Source organism: Mesoplodon bidens, assembly GCF_964165515.1.
Source record: "Mesoplodon bidens genome assembly, chromosome: 8".
Classification (NCBI taxonomy): Eukaryota; Metazoa; Chordata; class Mammalia; order Artiodactyla; family Ziphiidae; genus Mesoplodon; species Mesoplodon bidens.
Genome location: NC_138165.1, coordinates 110,253,113 through 110,273,735, shown reverse-complemented (window position 1 = coordinate 110,273,735; position 20,623 = coordinate 110,253,113).

The window sequence follows — 20,623 nt, the reverse complement described above, 5'->3', positions numbered from 1 at the left end:
TTCACAGGAGACAGTCATCTGCATGTCTGCTGAGCATGAACCGCAGTGTCAACCTCTCCAGTCCTGGATGAAGAGATAAAATTCAAATTCTGAAATTGCATGTGAGGCTGAAGCTTAGTGACTGCATCCCAGGGCACCAGGAGGAAACAGATGGCCCATTAGAACTGGGTCACTGAGGGGAGCTTAATTAAGATGATTAGAACAGCATCAGCAGGGCTGAGAGATACCAGGCAGGGCCTGGCAGTGGTTGGAAGCTTCGATCATTCCTACCCTAAAGGGGTCAATGACTAAGCAGTTTCCTGAACCTGGAGAGTGGCCTGGAAAGGCTGCGTGGGCCAAGCAGCGGGCGTCAGGACAGGGAAGCTGCTTCCGGTCCAGCGGTCACTTGGCGTGGGGGACCGGGGGACACTCCCCCACACGTACTGTTCTCTCTCCTTCCTATTACCTGCTGCTTCCCTCCACTGGCCAAGGCAAGAAGAAGACAAAAGGCAAGAGGGCTTGTAAGTGCAGTCCATATTGGGTTTTGTTCTAGATTCATTTTCTGCCAGTTACATACAAGCCATGCCAACATCGTTTGTTATATAACCCTTGTTTCCCCTGAATGGAATGCTTATTTATCATATTTTGAATTCTTCTATATAATAACCTTTCTTTTGTTTATTCTGTTGTGTAGCTCCATACGTCTTTTAAAAAATTAGTTCCTCATTCCTTCAGTTATTTGTTTTACGTTGTGGTTTAATATCAAATGGAGTTAGCAGGACTAATTTTGCTGGTCAAACTATAATTTTCCCTAGATATGTCTTAACTGACTAATGACCAAAAACCTTCTGACTGCAATGAGCAGATTGCCTGGCCTTTACTAGAAATTTAGCACATTTTAGCACTTGTCAAGCTTTGCTTTGCCTTGCTTTCCTTTTCATTAAACACAAAACTTTTCTTTAAAATTACCCCACTGCATATTTGCTGGCATGATTTGTTTCATCCTGGATGTATACATCATTAGTCTCTTTTCCAAATAGAACATTCTACAAAAATCAAAGTGCACACGCACACAATATACCCTTTTGTTCCCAGGCAAGAATTTCCAACAGTAGCCAAAGCTTTGTTTTGGTCTTCAAGTATGTCATAAGTCTTAATTAAGCAATGTTATTTCATTGAGAGCTGATGTTTTTCCCAGACATACAGCACTTATTCAGTGTAAATGTTTCATTTTTAATGAGAAAAATTTAGATTCAGTATCTGCAAGGAAAAGTAAGATTTTGGTATCTGACATTACTACTAACCCTTGCTTGAACATCTGGGTACAATAAACAATAATAAAGTCTAATCATGTTTTCATTCCTCAGAATTCTCTTAATAACCTGTCTATAGATTTTTAAGTGCCCTACACAAATAACAATAAAGTTTCAAAACCACAAAGCATCACTAGCTTGTATATCCTGAGAATTATTCTGCTGAGTAAAATAGGGACATGCACACATGATCTAAAATTCCTGGTGGGCAGAAATATTTATCATAGCATGGGGGGAACGCTTAATGAGTTACAGGGAAACAAGACCTCCAGACTAGAAATTTTGATTTGTGCTGCATCTTGGAGCAGGAACCCTGGACTGAAAGGTCATGATGATAAACTTCAACTGGAGCCAGTGGAAGGAACAATGCAAAACTTCAGTGTTCAATTTGGCTAACTTTTTGTTTTGTTTTGTTTTGTTTTTTACACTGTAGATTTGTTTGGGTTTTGCACAGCTTTTAAGCGTACTAAATAACACTCATAAGAATGGTACCCATGCAGCAGTAAGACAAGACCATAATTTATCTGGGAAATTGACCAAAGCAAAACTACATTTCTGGAAAAGGTGAAGAATGACTTTCCCTTTCTCTGTTTGCTGAGTGATTCTGTGTACTTCGCTGGGGCAGGGAAAACAAGCATTGATAAATTAGGTATTGCCAGCACCCTCCTGCCACGTTAGGATGGAGGACCTGTGGCTTGCTTCCTCCTAATCACTTGTCACTTTATTTCTCTCCTTGGGAATGTCAGGAAGCTGTCCAGAAAAATAATTGGTAGGTGGGTCAAAACCTTTTCCCAGCTCTCTAGAAGAAAGAACAAAATACTACATTCAAACATCTGTCTTGCAAAGTCTCTTATATTTTACACTTTTTTATAATTAAAAAATTTATTGATTGATTGACGTATAGTTGAGTTACAATGCTGTGTTTATATTTTGTACTTTCCATCATTCCACTGTGTAAACAAGTGATACCAGTAGGTCTGTCCCTGTATTACTTTCCTACATAGCGAGTGTCACGGGAACAAAATTTAGAAATATGCGGTCTCTTTCTGGAAGACATGTAAAGTAGCAAAATATTCCTAATTTAAACTTAGCCAGGGATATGAGATTGGATTTGCCCTTATAGGCGAATTAAAAACTACGAAGAACGTGGCCTGTTGTTTCAGAGGGGAGACGCACCCAGCTGACATACTCACGTGGGTTTCCCCAGGGGCCAGCTATGTCTCCAGATCAAGGGCCTGGACCACTTTGGGTGTAGAGTTGGTGTTTTCCAATAAATGGATGCAGGCACATCCCTGAAACAGATCAGAGAACAGGAACCTCGCGGGGGTCAGGAGCCGCTCAAGCATTCTTGAGCAGCATTAGGAAGGCTTCCGAGGCAGTTAGAGAAGTGGGTCTGGGTGGGAGCAGGGTCCCGACTTCAGGAAGCCACAGGAAGTGCCAAAAGGGAGGCGTCGGGCACAGCTATGAAGTTCCCTACCCCACGCTGCTCCTAACAGAGCTGCCTGCCAGGAAGCTACGTGGGCGCCAAGATCCCTGGCTTGACAGCTAGGGCTGGAGGTGAGGTGGGAAGTGGGGAGGGGCCTCGGCTACGTTACGGGGCTCCCTGTGGGCCTACTCCTGGGTGGGAGCACAGCTGGTGAAGGGGGGCCCTCTCATGTGGGCTCACTGTGAGGGTGGCATCTCAGGGCTCCTGCAGGGGCAGCCCCCCACCAGCTGGGTGTACCTCCTGAGTGGGTCTGCTTCCCCAGGCCTCCCACACTGAGACCTGTGCATCGCCAACAGCAGCACTGAGAATACATGTTTCCTCTGCCCCCACTTTCCTGGGCTACAAGAGCTCACCAGGGACTCAGGGACGATCCTCTCCCTCCCCTGAAACGTCAGCAAACAGAAAATTGTGAGATATCCAAACAGCACCCGTGGAGGAAACATCTCCCCAGGCAGACAACTTGCTTCCAGAGCGAGAGGACAGCTCTGAAGTAGTCAATTCACGTTCTCCAAGGCCTCCAAGGACATTCTTCAGAGAAAAGAGAACAATGTAAATGGAAAAACGTGTAAGTTTTGTTTGTAATCAAAAGAGTAAACAGTAGATTGGCTCCTGTGCAACAGTGAACACATTACTTTTATAATTAGGGGGGAAAAAAGTAAAGCTATTTGCATTTCTGATTTTAAGAAGCATATAACTAGACATATCTTTGTGAACATTTCAGAATTCCAGAAATACAGATGATCTGCCAAACCAAGACAGAAGGAAACAGGTTGGCATTTAGACTTCTTTGCAGCATGAAATGCCAGTCATTGGAGCATCAGCTTCTGAGTTTGGGTGGGAAATATGTGATACTAGCATCCAGTACTGCCAAATCCCATCCCTCACTTGAGGCCATGTCAGGGCATTCTCACAACTGGAAGGGCTGTGGTGCCCTACAGCGAAAGTCACCAGCGGAGACTTCTTGAAAACTGAGCAGCAATTAAATATGGAAGGCAACAATAGGGAAGATAAAATATAAAATCAACCCCGTGAAATGTACAGCTAATGAAAACATGATCACACAGTTTAATGCAAATGTGAAAAGTCATCATACTGAAAAGAAATGTTCTGTTAGATAGAAATAATTGAACAATAATTGTCTGCATTTCAAATTCCTAACGACTTCAACAAGATTTTGGAAGGGTGGTAGGGTGAAAGAAAATAAGTTAGTAACATACTGCATGCTAACTCTTTCATACCATGTGTAGGAGCTAGGAGATGCAGTTTATAAATGTTGATGGCAAAATATATTATTACACATGTTTAGGCATTACTGTTATAAACTTAAGCATTGCTGTTGTTGTAAAGACACAGAAAATCTACAAATCATAAAAGGAAGAGAGCAAGTATTGCCTAAGTAATATGACAAAAAGAAGAAAGGAAATAAATTGGAAACATGAAAGAAACAAAAAGTAGAAATCATAATCTAAGATGACAGAATCAAGACCAAGCAAATCAGTTAATATGACACAATAAATGTGTTAAACTATTTTATTAAAAGACAAACTCTCAGGCTGTATAAAAACAAGTATAAACTTATATCTCCCTCCAAACTATCCTTTTAAAATATGGCCATCTTAATGGAGAAGGCAGATTCTTGGGGAAAAAAGAGCTACTGACAGTAGTGAGACAGAGAGAAGACCAGTAAGAAAGCGTTCATCTCTCCATCCACCCTTCATTCACTCAACCAGTATCTCCTGAATGTCCAAGGGGCATGAAGTTGGTGGGTGAGAACTGTGTCAGCTCTCAGCAAGGTGACCTTCTAGCGAGGAACACAGATGTGGCTAAAGGTGGTTTTTCACAGAACACAGGTTGTGAAGGAAAATCCCAACCAGCCCCTGCCCCCCCAGGGATGAGATCAGCTTGAAGCAGATTGGGTCATTATATAATGAGTCATTTGTGTCCATCAATCTGATACAGAAAAGAAAAATCAGATTGGATAACTGCCCATGTACTTAATATATAACCCTTTCTATGTACATTTCAGTTCTTAATATTAACTTTTATTTTGTCTTCAGGGACCACTTCCCAGTGTGGATACCGGCCATCCCAGCCTCCCTACATGTTTAGAGCTTGACTTTCCTCCGTGGGTGATGCCCCGGAGCTGGCTGAACACAGAGCAACTCTGAGCTACACGTGTGAACTTCTCCTACAGCAGCAGAGTATAAAAAGATCAATGAAAATAAGAATTCAGGAATTCAATCTGCACAGAACAGGGAATGAAAGTACTGCACTCTCAGGGGCGGGGCCGGAACACGCAATTGCTTTAAATCATTTTGACAACTGGTCTGCCATTGTGCCAGGTCTGAGTTTTTCCCCAATGAGTGGAAAGGTGTTTAATAACTCTTCACATTTTTGGAGCCACTTGAGACTTGTATATGTGCTTGTTATGTGTCTCACACCTGTGTGTGGTGACTTACACCTCTTGCTGATGGGGCCCGTCTGAGACTGGGCTCCCTCAGAAGCGGACGCCACAACCAAGATGGGAATGTAAGTCATGAGCTTTGGAGGTGATCCTAAAAAGCAACGGTGAGTGAGTAGGGGGAGGTGCCAAGCTAGGGTAGGAAACCAACGCCAGGTGCCCCAATGAGCAGGTCACCCCTCTGGGCATTGGGGGCTCATTCTTGCTTTGAACTTCAGAGGCTGCAGAGAATGGGCTTCCAAGTTGTGGGAGATCAGATCCTCACCCACCTCTGCCTTCCATTGTGGTTGAGGGCTGCTCTGGGACGGTAGCCCAGCTACTCTCCAGCTCATTCAGCCAAGCCTTGTTCTGCAGCCAAAAAGGCCCCCAAGCAGAGGGTCACTGCAGACGAGGGCCTTGCAGCAAGAAGCCACGGAGGGTGCCGAGGTGCCAGTGGTGGGCTTTGACAGCCTCTCCTAAAAGGTTGTATCTCCACTCTCTTCTTGTTATCCTCTGCTTTTTTTTTTTTTTTTTCATTTCTTTGTGAAGTTGGTGCTTTGCATCTGATCCTGCTAAAGCACTATGGCCTCACTCTCTCACCTCCCCTCCCTTTCTCCTTTCCTCCCTGTCTGTAAACCTGTCCTGAGCGCCCACTCATTCTAGGGCTCAGTGATGAAAGACGACTAGATGTTTGTGTGCGCAGACCCTTTCACAAAGCTGTACGGAGGAGAGCTGAGACAGGTGAGCATAAGATACTGTGGGACTCAGAGTGTCTTCTGGCTCAAAAGTCTCTGGAAAACTAGATGGAGTGACCCCTGAAAAGGTACATTGACAGCATGAAAGGTGTAGGTAAAACATGAGGTTTGATGATCGTAACTGGTGGTAGGGGTTTGATGGGCTGGGAGGAATCTGGGCTGCTCTGAGTTCCCACCACTTTCCCGGCAAGGAAGTGAGCAGGCCCGTGACCTCCATGGTGAGAAGGAGCCCAAAGGGCGTGCTGTGCTGATGTCTTTTCCAGGTGGAATTGGGTCATCCTGTGAGCAGTTCAAGAGAGCTTGAAGGAGGACACATGGCAGACAACATGTTCTTCGAATAAAAGAGGGTCACCATCACCTCTTCTCAAATCCCTTTCTTCCCAGAGAATGTTCCCCTGAGCAATTGCACTTCACATACCATTTTGCCAGGCGTTCAGGCCAGTGGGAAGCCTTGTGCAGCCTACTCTGTCGTCCCTTGAACTCAAACTCCACTGTACCTGATAAATCCTGAAAATCTTATTATAATGCGATTTCTAGTCTCTGCTCCAAGCCTACTGAATTGGCATCTCCATAGTATCCTCAAGTTTAGGCACTTCTTATGCAGCACACTTTGCTTTCTCTGAGTTGGAAGAAGAGATCCATCCTTCCATCCATCCATTGACCCATCCATCCATCATTCATCCAGCCATCATCCATATATCCATCCACCATTCACCCACCCATTCCAAAAATATTTACTGAGGACCTATGATGTGCCAGGCATGGCACCAGGCAGTGGAGATACTGTAGTGGACAAAACAGATAGTTAATCCTGCCCTCAGAGACATTGCCTCTTTGTGAGGGAGACAGACAGAAACAAGACAGACAGGCCAGTTCTGTAGTATGTCAGTGGTGATAAGTGCTCTGGAAAACCTAAAGCAGGGGAGAAGGACACAGAATGTCAAGGATCAGCTGGACTTTTAACAAGAGTGTTTGGGAAAAGTTCCTCTGAGAAGGTGACATTTGTATCGAACACTTGAAAGAGGAGAGGGAGCAGGCTGCGGAGATGCCCACGGGGGAGAGGATTCCTGACAGAGGGATCAGCAATAGTGGGGCCCAGAGCCATGCTGGCCTGGTGCCTCCTAGAAATGGCAAGTCCGTGAAGCTAGGCTGGGGCAAGTCAGAGGTAAGGAGGAGCTGGACCTCATGGGGACTGGAGGACTCTGGATGTTACTCTGGTTGGAATGAGAGTCCTGGGGGGATGGAGGCGTGGAGTCTTATGATCTGACTTGGGTTTTAACAGGGTCCCTCTGGCTGCTGTGTTTGGAATAAACAAAATGGGGGTGAGATGGATTCAGGTAGCCTGGTCAGGAGGCAACTGCAGTAGTCCAGGTGAAAGACTCGGGTGTATTACAGGGATGTCGCTTACCAGCTGAGCACACAGCCCTGGGGGTGCATTGCCCAAATGTTATCGGGGTAGTGCAGTCGCCCAAATTGGACCAGGGACTTAGCAGTAGACATGGAGAAAAGGGCTAGGATCCTGGATCGATTTGGATGGTAAGGCCAATGGGACTCACCAAAGAGGTCACCTTGGAAAGTAAATCACCTTTCATTGTTTTCCCCAGAGGGCTTCTCTCTGCAGAGCAGGTGAAGGGGAGAGCTTTCATTTTGATTCTCAAGAACCAGCAGCATGGCACCAAGTGTTCCCTCGGTTTTGTCTTAGGTCATCAATCTCCCAAGAGTGGAAAGTGAGCCCAGATATATCTTTGGAGACAAGGTGCCTATTAATAGAATGTCCTATGTAGTCAATGACATTGTAAGTATTTTCTGAGGGGAAAAATAGCTTGCCTTTGATGGATTTTCTGTTTTACAGACATAATTAGTCACAAAGTCTTAAGAAATCAATTTCTCTAATAGCAAAAATAATCTATGTTTCGCCAACTGGAAACACCTCTTTTACTTAAGAAACACTCTCCCTCTGTTGATTGTACTTCTTGGAGCCAGGAGCAAGAATGCTGTCCATGCGCACAGATTATAGTGAGTCACTGAGGACATATGAAGTTCTCAGGCAGAATGCATTAAAAGGGTTTTCTCTTATCAAATGGATTTTTATTCAGAAATGGATGTGGCAGGGCTTCCCTGGTGGTGCGGAGGTTAAGAATCCGCCTGCCAATGCAGGGGGCACGGGTTCGAGCCCTGGTCCGGGAAGATCCCATATGCTGTGGAGCAACTAAGCCCGTGCTCCACAGCTACTGAGCCTGCGCTCTAGAGCCCGTGCTCTGCAACGAGAGAAGCCACCGCAATGAGAAGCCCGAGCACCGCAACGAAGAGTATCTGCCGCTCGCCGCAACTAGAGAAAGCCCGCGCTCAGCAATGAAGACCCAACACAGCCAAAAATAAAAAATTGAAAAAGTTTATTAAAAAAGAAATGGATTTGACAGATAAGCAGTAAAATGTGCAACAGTTGTTTCCCAAATTTCTGAGCAATAAACATTTTCTAAGGTGCATCATGCCATAATCCAGAATCGAAGAATTCTGGGACTAAATTAACATCCCATTAATTTAGTCCCCTTCCCCTTGTCCCCATTGTAAGACCTCTTCCTCAATAGCAGGAAATGGGCCTCTGGTCTCTCTCTCAACACATCCAGAGCTGGGGCTGACTAACCGCCCACCATTTCCTATCTGAGAAGGGCTAGTTGTTGGAAAGTCCTTCTGTTAATCAGAAATCTGCCCTCCTGCAATTTCCCCATTGTCCCTAGGTCTGCCTTCTGGAATTACAAAGAATTTGTACAGTTCCCTTTGCAAAGAGATGAAGATGGCTATTAAGTCGCTACTAAAATTTTTTTCTCAATCCCAACTTTCCCAGTTCCTTCATGGGTCTCAGCAATCCAGTTTGAGGAGTGACTTCTGAAAGAAGCTGTTTTTAGTAAATCATATCAAAGGTCCATTGTTCCTACAAAATCTCCCCCTGTGCTTTCCCCATCCATCGCTGTGTTTCCGGATGGAGCCGGGTCTAAGCCTGAGCCCAGAGTGCCTTATCCTTGCCAATGGGCTTAAGAGGTGGGGTCACTTTGGGGAAAAAGATCCACTTGTTTGAAAACAAGGGAGGAATTTGGCTCACCCCGACTCAGAGGTTCAGGCTCTGTCGGAAAAGAAAACGCAACATCCTGAATCCACCAGGGTGTGGAAGGAATCTCTTCAGAGAGAAGGGCTTGATTTTAAAATTTTAGCTGCCTTTGTCATTTTCCTGACAGCTCCAACCTTTTATAAATGTGCTTTTAATTAAGCAAGCATTTTCTTTTCGGGCTCCCACCCTCTTCTGTTTCCAGCAATGATGCCAAAGAAGCTGCGTCAACTTCTTAAAGTAACGTGGGGACTGCGGTGCTTGCAGGACTTGGGTGGACACAGCGGGGCCCCCTTGCCTTTGCTTGTCGTGGCTGCAGGTCTGCAGACCAAGGTCTGGGGAAACGGGCGATGGTCCTCCTGGCTCCCCACATCTGTGACCTGGCCAGTGGCTGCTGACTCCGACCTGGATGAACTCTGAGGACGCATCTCTGGGGTGAAGGGTGGTTGGCAAAGAAGCTTGTCTTCTCTGCTCCAAGGCCACAGCTGCAGAGAGTTTTGGTCATGGAGAACCACTGCTGTCCCAGAGTCTGAATTTGGAACAGGGTGTCCCTTTTGTCCTCCAAAACTAAAAAGAAGGAAAGGAAGAAAGATCAACAGACACAGAAAGTGCACCTGTGCAACAGGCCTGCTGGAGGAAACGTGGAAATCACTTAAAACGAATTGGTGAAATTATTGAGCCAGTGTTTTCTGGTCACATGAGGCTAGGTGACACTTCTTCACAAGAGTAAAGGGGTAGCACTGAAAGGATGCTCTAACGAAATACTCAAGCTCACTGGCTAAGCCCCCCTTTGTCAAGGTCTGACCCCTGGTTGTCTTCAAAGGTAAATATTGACTCTGATAATGGGTGAAAATCAGTCATTTCAAACACTCCCTGACCAACATTCTGTGAGTAAGATTCACAGGACATGGTTTTAAATCCAGACACCCAAAAAGCCTGACTGTGTCACCACACTAATCTCTAATGTAGGTACTTGCAGGTACTGGTTGGTTACACTGGTTTCCTTTGAATTCGGGAGCCTGACATTGTTTTAAATCGGCTGCTGAGTCTCAGAGCCCAGCTGCTTGCTTGGGTTCCAGCCCTTCTCCAGTGTCTGGAATTTTGAGAGACATCATGGCCTCCTTGTGCTTCCTGCTAAGTCCGTCGGTCTGGGATGCACTCAACAAACGGAAACGGCAGTCAAGTTTGCTTCTGAGGCTGAAGGAATGAATTCCCTTCATAGCTCACTTGAAGTAGAAACTTACCTGCCTCCTTACAGAAGGGTTCCTCCCATGTATGTCATATTGGGGTGAACGCTTTGGGCACAACACTGATAGCCCGGGTCATAGAACCTCAGATCAGGAGACTCATTAGAATTCACTCATCTCTTTTTTTTTTTTTTTTTTTGCGGTACGCGGGCCTCTCACTGTTGTGGCCTCTCCCGTTGCGGAGCACAGGCGCCGGACGTGCAGGCTCAGCGGCCATGGCTCACGGGCCCAGCCGCTCCGCGGCATGTGGGATCCTCCCAGACCGGGGCACGAACCCGTGTCCCCTGCATCGGCAGGCGGACTCTCAACCACTGCGCCACCAGGGAAGCCCCTAGAATTCACTCATCTCTTGATGACAAACCCATGGTCCAGGTGTTCCAGGTCCCACACCAAGCGGACACCAAAACTCTGCCCACGTTCCTGGGAGTGCTGGGCCCTGTGACCCCTACTCTACCCTCCCAGGATCCTCTAGGCCTTTTTTTTCATGTGATTTTGCTTTATTTCATTTTTATTATTTTTATTTTTATGGAAGTATAGTTGACTTATGTCATGTTAGTTTCATGTGTACAGCAAACTGATTCAGTTATACATATATATGTATACATATATGTATTCTTTTTCAGATTCTTTTCCCTTATAGCTTATTACAAAATATTGAGTATAGTTCCCTGTGCTATACAGTAGGTCCTTGTTGTTTATCTATTTTATATATAGTGATGATTATCTGTTAATCCCAAACTACTAATTTATTCCTCCTCCCTTTCCCTTTGGTAACATAAGTTTGTTTTCTATGTCTGTGAGTATCTTTCTACTTTGTAAATATGTTCATTTGTATCTTTTTTTTCAGATTCCACATATATGTGATATCATATGATATTTGTCTTTCTCTGTCTGGCTTATTCACTTAGTATGATAATCTCTAGGTCCATCCATGTTGCTGCAAATGGCATTATTTCATTCCTTTTTATGCCTGAGTAATATTCCATTGTATATATATACCACATCTTTATCCATTCCTCTGTCCATGGACATTTAAGTTGCTTCCATGTCCTGGCTATTGTAAATAGTGCTACAACAGACACTGGGGTGCATGTATCTTTTCAAATTATGGTTTTGTCCAGATATATGCTCCAGGCCTTTTAAAAGGAGGAACCACTGAGCTGGGCGAGGAGAGGCACACCCTTACTGGACAGGGGGTGGGGTGGGAAGGGGAAGTTGCCAGCCTCAGGAATTGCACCTGTTCAGTGTCCTCCCCGCTCCTCGTTTTGCGGTCATCACCAAGAAGGGTAAGAAGAACCATCCCAGCCTGACCCCTTTGCCCTGACTCACCTACCACTGATGCGGTGGGTGGGCTTCTTTCTTCCCCACCTGTTGAAGTGCTCATATGTCCATGCAACCTCTGTCTGCAGCACTTCAAAGAGCTCCCCTTCTCATGGCGCCGGCAGTGGGAGCCAGCATAGGTCACTGCAGAGGATACTGTCTTATAGACTGAAACACGATCAGCTCGCTGTCACCCAGTGGGTGATATCAGATCTTAGCGGAGGGGAGGGGGCAGTGGGAACTGCCATTCCCGTATCTTCGAGAAGAATTCCTCAGACTACACAGAAAGTCATCTTTTCCACAGGGCAGGCCACCACCACCTGTTCCCTTGAATGGCCCTATGTCAGTTTCAGATGCAAATAAATCAAAGGAAGGGTATTGTCCAGTTTTGTTCTCCTGACCTGTAAACGTGGGAATCTCTTCGGTGCTTCTCCCACGGCAAGGTAGGTACTCAGTACGTGTTCAAAGGGGGTGGGTTGGTTCAGTGACTGGTCACCCCACTCATCTCAGCCAAGGTGGGGGTTGTCTCTCAATTGAGTTGTGCCTACAGCATGCTGAGATGGTCTCAAAACCTTCCCAAGGAGGTCACTAATGAAAAGTCCAAAAACCTAGTGTGTCCACCAACCTCCCTGCAACATAAATAGGCTTTATTTATCTAGGATCTGGACAAAGCTACCACTGAATAGATGTTTGTAAATGAATGAACAATGGCTGGATAACTGTTCAACATTTCTTACACGAGGAAAGTGGAATGGGGGAGTAACCCAAGAGTTAAATGATTGCCAGAAAGCCGAGGACTGAAGGATGCAACCACCATGTCTCCATTATTGGTTTTCTTCAAATATATCCTACCTCTTGCAATTACTGAAATAAGCCAATGTTAAATATATAGGACAGAGACCCATATGCATATAACATGGCATAATTTCAGATTTTGGAAGCACTTTCCCACAAGAAAGACTGAAAAAGCGTTAACGAATACAAGTTTGTGTGCCCAATGCACAGTGAGGCCAAACAAATGAAAACTTTGGAGTCTGGAGGAGAGAAAGTTTTATTGCAGGGCCATGCAAGGAGAACAGGCCCCCCAAATCCCGAACTCCCAGAAGGATTTCAGCAAAGCACTTTTTTTTTTTTTTTTTTTTTTTTTGCGGTACGCGGGCCTCTCACTGTTGTGGCCTCTCCCATCGCAAAGCACAGGCTCCGGACGCGCGGGCTCAGTGGCCATGGCTCACGGGCCCAGCCGCTCTGCAGCATGTGGGATCTTCCCAGACTGGGGCACGAACCCATGTCCCCTGCATCGGCAGGCACATGCTCAACCACTGCGCCACCAGGGAAGCCCAGCAAAGCACTTTTAAAGCAAGGTGAGGGAGGGGAGTGGTTGGTTGTTGCAGACTCCTTGGTGTCCGCACCCTTTGTTCTTGCAGCTGTCCATGAAGGTCAGGTCATGATGTTCCTGTAAACTTCCAACAAGACAAATGTTATTCTCTGTTCTGCAACTCTGTATTATATGAATATAAAAGTGTTATACCCTTAAAGATCAGAGCCTTGAGAATGGACTCTCCTGCATATTTCAGGCTCTAGGCAACATTCTTTTACAAAAGGTACAGAGGCAGCCTGACTCAGCACAGGCAACAGAGCACAAAGGTTAAAGTCAAAGGAACACATCTAATATGGAGTCAGATTTGTTCTTCCCTATTAGAAAAGGACTTTCTGAGCCTGAAGGAGAGAAAGAGAAAGAACAAGTCAGGCCCAGAGAATGGTTCACAGCAAGCAACAGCCTGTCTGGGAGCCTTGGTGTACACACGGGATGGGCCCCGGCCGAGACTTCAGGACAAAGGCTGAGCAAACAGGAAGTGCCTTCAGTTATTCTAAGACACAGTGCTGGTGATAATACCAAATACAGTCTGAAAAGAGAAGCAAACAGGCTAGCCCTGTCTTCCTGGAGTTGTCACAGGTGTCTGAATAATTTTGTAATTAAATCACCTGCCTGGTCATAGGATTATAAGCTAAAGTGAATACTTATCACAATGTCACCTTCTTCAAAACAAAGATAAAAATAAGCGGTAAAAACAGGTCAGGGTGTGCAGTATTTGCTTAGAATTTTTTGTGTTTAAGCAAAACTAAAGAGCCTTCAAGAAGGGCTGAAGGGTTGTGTAACCCTCAAATGCTTTAGTCAAAAACAAAAAATTGACCTGCCTAAGAAAGTGTTGGGATTTTTTAAAAACTGTATCAATTCCCTAGAAAAACAAAGTCCCCCACTGCATTCATTTTCCCTTTTTAGGCTGTTGTAAGAAAAATAGATGAGACCCGATTGTCTCCCCATGAATGGGATTCTCCCCCACCCGCATCCTTCATCTGCATCCATGTGATTCCTCCTCTATCACGCGTCTTCTCTGTTCCGGTTCTTCCCTCTGATCACAGCCTTTAGCTCAGGGGCTGCACTATCATTAGTCACTTTCAGACAGACTCTGTAGATTTCAAATGTCAAAATCAGGGAATTCCCCACATGGTCATTTTATTGGGAAAAAACAAAAAAGAAGAGAGAGAATGAAAAGTAAATTAAGTACAGCTCACATTTTCCACACCCTCTGTTGATATTAGGTTTTGGCCAAGTCTTCCTACCATGTGTTCTGCATGTTGAATAATAAACTGAATGGTTCGTTTCCAGGGTTATGTTACTGTTGGCTGATAGTGTATCATTTCAAGGGGGTCCATTTTTCTCAGCTCTGCTCAAATCACTTTGGCAAGTTTAATCTGGTCTAACAGTTTTGCTATTTACTGCTGGAATTTCTGTATCTTAAGAGCACCCTGGGAATTTAGCTTAGTGGCTAAAAGATTGACTTATAGCTCTTAACCAGGAGGAAGTGGAGATGCACAGAAAGTATACACAAGGATATATTGCAGAGTTATCTTTGCTCTCAGAGCATTCCCATGGGTTCAAGGATTAATTTCTGGTTTTCAAACTGTGCAGAATTGACTGTTTGAATCTAGAGATTTAGAGCACTCCTAACGCCCAAAGTGAAGAGTTGTGCTGGGGAAGGAGTGGGTGCTAGGCTCTGTGATTTACCAGTCCTGTGATCTTGGGTGCATTCCTTGATCTCTTTGAGCTTTCTTTTTCTCATTTGCAAAATGGGGTTAATAAATGTTACCTTGGAGAGTTGTCTTGGAGGTAGAGTGAGGTGGTGCTCCTGGGAAACATTTTATCTATAAGACTCCATCCCTATCTCGGTTCAGAGGTAGCTCCAGCTCCTTCTCTAGCCAAACCACTCTCTCTTGTGTTTCCTTCCAAATGGGCTTTAAATGTTGTGAGCCTGGGAATTATGAGGGAAATCAGAGTAATTATGATCCCAGATCTTAATAGGTGGTAGCATAGTTGATAAAGCTTTTTTACAAATTTGATTCATCCTATTCTTCCAAAAGTCTTAGGAAGAAATTGTTATAATTTCTGTATCTAGGTAATGAAACCATGTCACACAATAGAAAGCAGCAAAGCAAGGACCTAATAATCATAAGGTAACTATGATGACAAAGATGACGGTGACACTGGTGATGACAATGATGCCACTGATGACAGTGATACTGATGTTGACGATGGTGCTGTTGGTGACAAGTATGCTGATGTTGATGATGATGCTGCTGATGACAATGACAATGATGCTGATGACGATTTTGATGTTGACAGCAACATTCAGTGAAGCCTTCCTTGCACCGACAGTCTGTCAAGTGTTCCAACCTATAGTTATTCATTTAACACTCACAACATCTTATGTGATGGGACCATTATTATCCCTATTTTACAACTGAAGTCATCATATTTCAGAGAGATCCAAGGTCAGAAAGCAAGTGCAGAGGGAGGATCTTCAAGACGGTGGAGGAGCAAGACGTGGAGATCACCTTCCTCCCCCCAGATACATCAAAAATACATCTACATGTGGAACAACTCCTACAGCACACCTACTGACTGCTGGCAGAAGATGACAGACTTCCTAAAAGCTGTGTAGCTGACAGGGTGTTGGTGCTCCAGCCGGGTGTCAGGCCTGAGCCTCTGAGGTGGGAGAGCTGAGTTCAGGACACTGGACCACCAGAGACATCCTGGCCCCATGTAATATCAATAGGCAAGAGCTCTCCCAGAGATCTCTGTCTCAATGTTAAGACCCAGCTCTACTCAACGACCAGCAAGCTCCAGTGCTGGACACCCCATGCCAAACAACTAACAAGACAGGAACACAACCCCAACCATCAGCAGAGAGGCTGCCTAAAAACATACTAAGTTCACAGACACCACAAAACACACCACCAGATGCAGTCCTGCCCACCAGAAAGAAAAGATCCAGCCTCATCTACCAGAACACAGGCACCAGTCCCCTCTACCAGGAAGCCTACACAACCCAATGAGCCAAACTTACCCACTGGAGCAGACACCAAAAACAGCGGGAACTATGAACCTGCAGCCTGCAAAAAGGAGAACCCAAACACAGTAAGTTAAGCAAAATGAGAAGACAGAGAAATACGCAGCAGATGAAGGAGCAAAGTAAAAACCCACCAGACCAAACAGATGAAGAGGAAATGGGCAGTCTACGTGGAAAAGAATTCAGAATAATGATAGTAAAGATGATCCAAAATCTTGGAAATAGAATGGAGAAAATACAAGAAACTTTTAACAAGGACCTAGAAGAACTAAAGAGCAAACAAACAAAGATGAGCAACACAAGAAATAAAATTAAAAATTCTCTAGAAGGAATCAATAGCAGAATAACTGAGGCAGAAGAATGGATGAGTGACCTGGAAAATAAAATAGTGGAAATAAGTACTGCAAAGGAGAATAAAGAAAAAAGAATAAAAAGAATTGAGGAGAGTCTCAGAGACCTCTGGGACATTAAATGCACCAACATTCAAATTATAGGGGTCCTAGAAGAAGAGGAGAAAAACAAAGGGACTGAGAAAATATTTGAAGAGATTATAGTTGAAAATTTCCCTAATATGGGAAAGGAAATAGTCAATCAAGTCCAGGAAGCACAGAGAGTCGCATACAGGATAAATCCAAGGAGAAACATGCCAAGACATATATGAATCAAACTATCGAAAATTAAATACAAAGAAAAAATATTGAAAGCAGCAAGGGTAAAGCATCAAATAACATACCAGGAAATCCCCATAAGATTAACAGCTGATTTTTCAGCAGAAACTCTGCAAGCCAGAAGGCAGTACAGGACATATTTAAAGTGATGAAAGGGAAAAACCTACAAACAAGATTCCTCTACCCAGCAAGGAACTCATTCAGATTCAATGGAGAAATCAAAAGCTTTGCAGACAAGCAAAAGCTAAGAGAATTCAGCACCACCAAACCAGCTTTACAACAAATGCTAAAGGAACTTCTCTAGGCAGGAAACACAAGAGAAGGAAAAGACCTACAATAACAAATGCAAAACAATTAAGAAAATGGTAATAGGAACATACATATTGATAATTACCTTAAATGTAAATGGATTCAGTGCTCCAACCAAAAGACATAGACTGGCTGTATGGATACAGAAACAAGACCCATACATATGCTGTCTACAAGAGACCCACTTCAGACCTAGGGACACATACAGACTGAAAGTGAGGGGATGGAAAAAGATATGCCATGCAAATGGAAACCAAAAGAAAGCTGGAGTAGCAATTCTCATATCAGACAAAATAGACTTTAAAATAAAGACTATTACAAGAGACAAAGAAGGACACTACATAGTGATCAAGGGATCAATCTAAGAAGAAGATATAACAATTGTAAATATTTATGCACCCAACATAGGAGCACCTCAATGCATAAGGCAAATGCTAACAGCAATAAAAGGGGAAATAGACAGTAACACAATCATAGTAGGGGACTCTAACTCCCCACTTTCAGCAATGGACAGGTCATCCAAAATGAAAATAAATAAGGAAACACAAGCTTTAAATGATACATTAAACAAGATGGACTTAATTGATATTTATACAACATTCCATCCAAAAACAACAGAATACACTTTCTTCTCAAGTGATCATGGAACATTCTCCAGGATAGATCAGATCGTAGATCGCAAATCAAACCTTGGTAAATTTAAGAAAATTGAAATTGTATGAACTATCTTTTCCGACCACAATGCTATGAGACTAGATATCAATTACAGGAAAAAAATTTAAAAATACAAACACATGGAGGCTAAACAATACGCTACTAAATAACCAAGAGATCAGTGAAGAAATCAAAGAGGAAATCAAAAAATACCTAGAAACAAATGACAATAAAAACAAAATGACCCAAAACCTATGGGATGCAGCAAAAGCAGTTCTAAGAAGGAAGTTTATAGCAATACAATCCTACCTCAAGAAATAAGAAAAATCTCAAAATAACAACCTAATCTTATACCTAAAGCAATTAGAGAAAGAAGAACAAAAAACCCTCAAAGTTAGCAGAATGAAAGAATTCATAAAGATCAGATCAGGAATAAATGAAAAAGAAATGAAGGAAACAATAACAAAGATCAATAAAACTAAAAGCTGGTTCTTTGAGAAGATAAAGAAAATTAATAAACCATTAGCCAGACTCACCAAGAAAAAAAGGGAGAAGACTCAAATCAATATAATTAGAAATGGAAAAGGGGAAGTAACAACTGACACTGCAGAAATACAAAAGATCATGAGAGATTACTACAGGCAACTCTATGCCAATAAAATGGACAACCTGGAAGAAATGGACAAATTCTTAGAAATGCACAACCTGCCAAGACTGAATCAGGAAGAAATAGAAAATATGAACAGACCAATCACAAGCACTGAAATTGAAAGTGTGTTTAAAAATCTTCCAACAAACAAAAGCCCAGGACCAGATGGCTTCACAGGTGAATTCTATCAAGCATTTAGAGAAGAGCTAACACCTATCCTTCTCAAACTCTTCCAAAATATAGCAGAGGGAGGCACACTCCCAAACTCATTCTACAATGCCACCATCACCCTGATACCAAAACCAGACAAAATGTCATACAAAAAGAAAACTACAGGCGAATATCACTGATGAACACAGATGCAAAAATCCTCAACAAAATACTAGCAAACAGAATCCAACAGCACATTTAAAGGATCATACACCATGATCAAGTAGGGTTTAAACCAGAAATGCAAGGACTCTTCAATATATGCAAATCAATCAATGTGATACATCATATTAGCAAACTGAATGATGAAAACCATATGATAATCTCAATAGAGGCAGAAAAAGCTTTTGACAAAATTCAACACCCATTTGTGATTAAAATCTTTCCAGAAAGTAGGCATAGAGGGACTTACCTCCACATAGTAAAGGCCATATATGACAAACCCATAGCCAACATCATTCTCAGTGGTGAAAAAATGAAACCATTTTTCCTAAGATCAGAAATGACAAGGTTGCCCACTCTGACCACTATTATTCAACATACTTTTGGGAGTTTTAGCCACAGAAATCAGAGAAGGAAAAGAAATAACAGGAATCCAAAACAGAAAAGAAGACGTAAAACTGTCACTCTTTGCAGATTACATGATACTATACACAGAGAATCCTAAAGATGCTACCAGAAAACTACTAGAGCTAATCAATGAGTGTGGTAAAGTACCAGGATACAAAATTAATGGACAGAAATCTCTTGCATTCCTATACACTAATGATGAAAAATCTGAAAGAGAAATTAAGGAAACTCTCCCATTTACCATTTCAAGAAAAAAAAATACCTAGGAATAAACCTACCTAAGGAGACAAAAGACCTGTATGCAGAAAATTATAAGACACTGATGAAAGAAATTAAAGAGGATACAAACAGATGGAGAGATATACTGTGTTCTTGGATTGGAAGAATCAACATTGTGAAAATGACTATACTACCCAAAGCAATCTACAGATTCAATGCAATCCCTATCAAACTACCAATGGCATTTTTCACATAACTAGAACAAAAAATTTCACAATTTGTATGGAAACACAAAAGACCCTGAATAGCCAAAGCAATCTTGAGAAAGAAAAACAGAGCTGGAGGAAACAGGCTCCCTGACTTCAGACTATACTACAAAGCTACAGTAATGAAGACAATATGGTACTGGCACAAAAACAGAAATATAGATCAATGGAATGGGATAAAAAGCCCAGAGATAAACCCACGCACATATGATCACCTTATCTTTGATAAAGGAGGCAAGAATATACAATGGAGAAAAGACAGCCTCTTCAAAGAGTGGTGCTGGGAAAACTGGACAGCTACATGTAAAAAATGAAATTAGAACACCCCCTAACACCATACACAAAAATAAACTCAAAATGGATTAAAGATCTAAATGTAAGACCAGACACTATAAAACTCAGAGGAAACATAGAACACTCTATGACATAAATCACAACAAGATCCTTTTTGACCCACCTCCTAGAGAAATGGAAATAAAAACAAAATAAACAAATGGGACCTAATGAAACTTCAAAGCTTTTGCACAGCAAAGGAAAGCATAAACAAGATGAAAAGACAACCCTCAGAATGGGAGAACATATCTTCAAATGAAGCAACTGACAAAGGATTAATCTCCAAAATATACAAGCAGCTCATGCAGCTCAATATCAAAAAAACAAACAACCCAGTCCAAAAATGGGCAGAAGACCTAAATAGACATTTCTTCAAAGAAGATATACAGATTGCTAACAAACACATGAAAGGATGCTCAGCATCACTAATCATTAGAGAAATGCAAATCAAAAGTTCAATGAGGTATCACCTCACACCAGTCAGAATGTCCATCATCAAAAAATCTACAGACAATAAATGCTGGAGAGGGTGTGGAGAAAAGGGAAACCTCTTGCACTGTTGGTGAGAATGTAAATTGATACAGCCACTATGGAGAACAGTATGGAGGTTCCTTCAAAAACTAAAAATAGAACTACCATACGACCCAGCAATCCCACTACTGGGCATATACCTGGAGAAAACCATAACTCAAA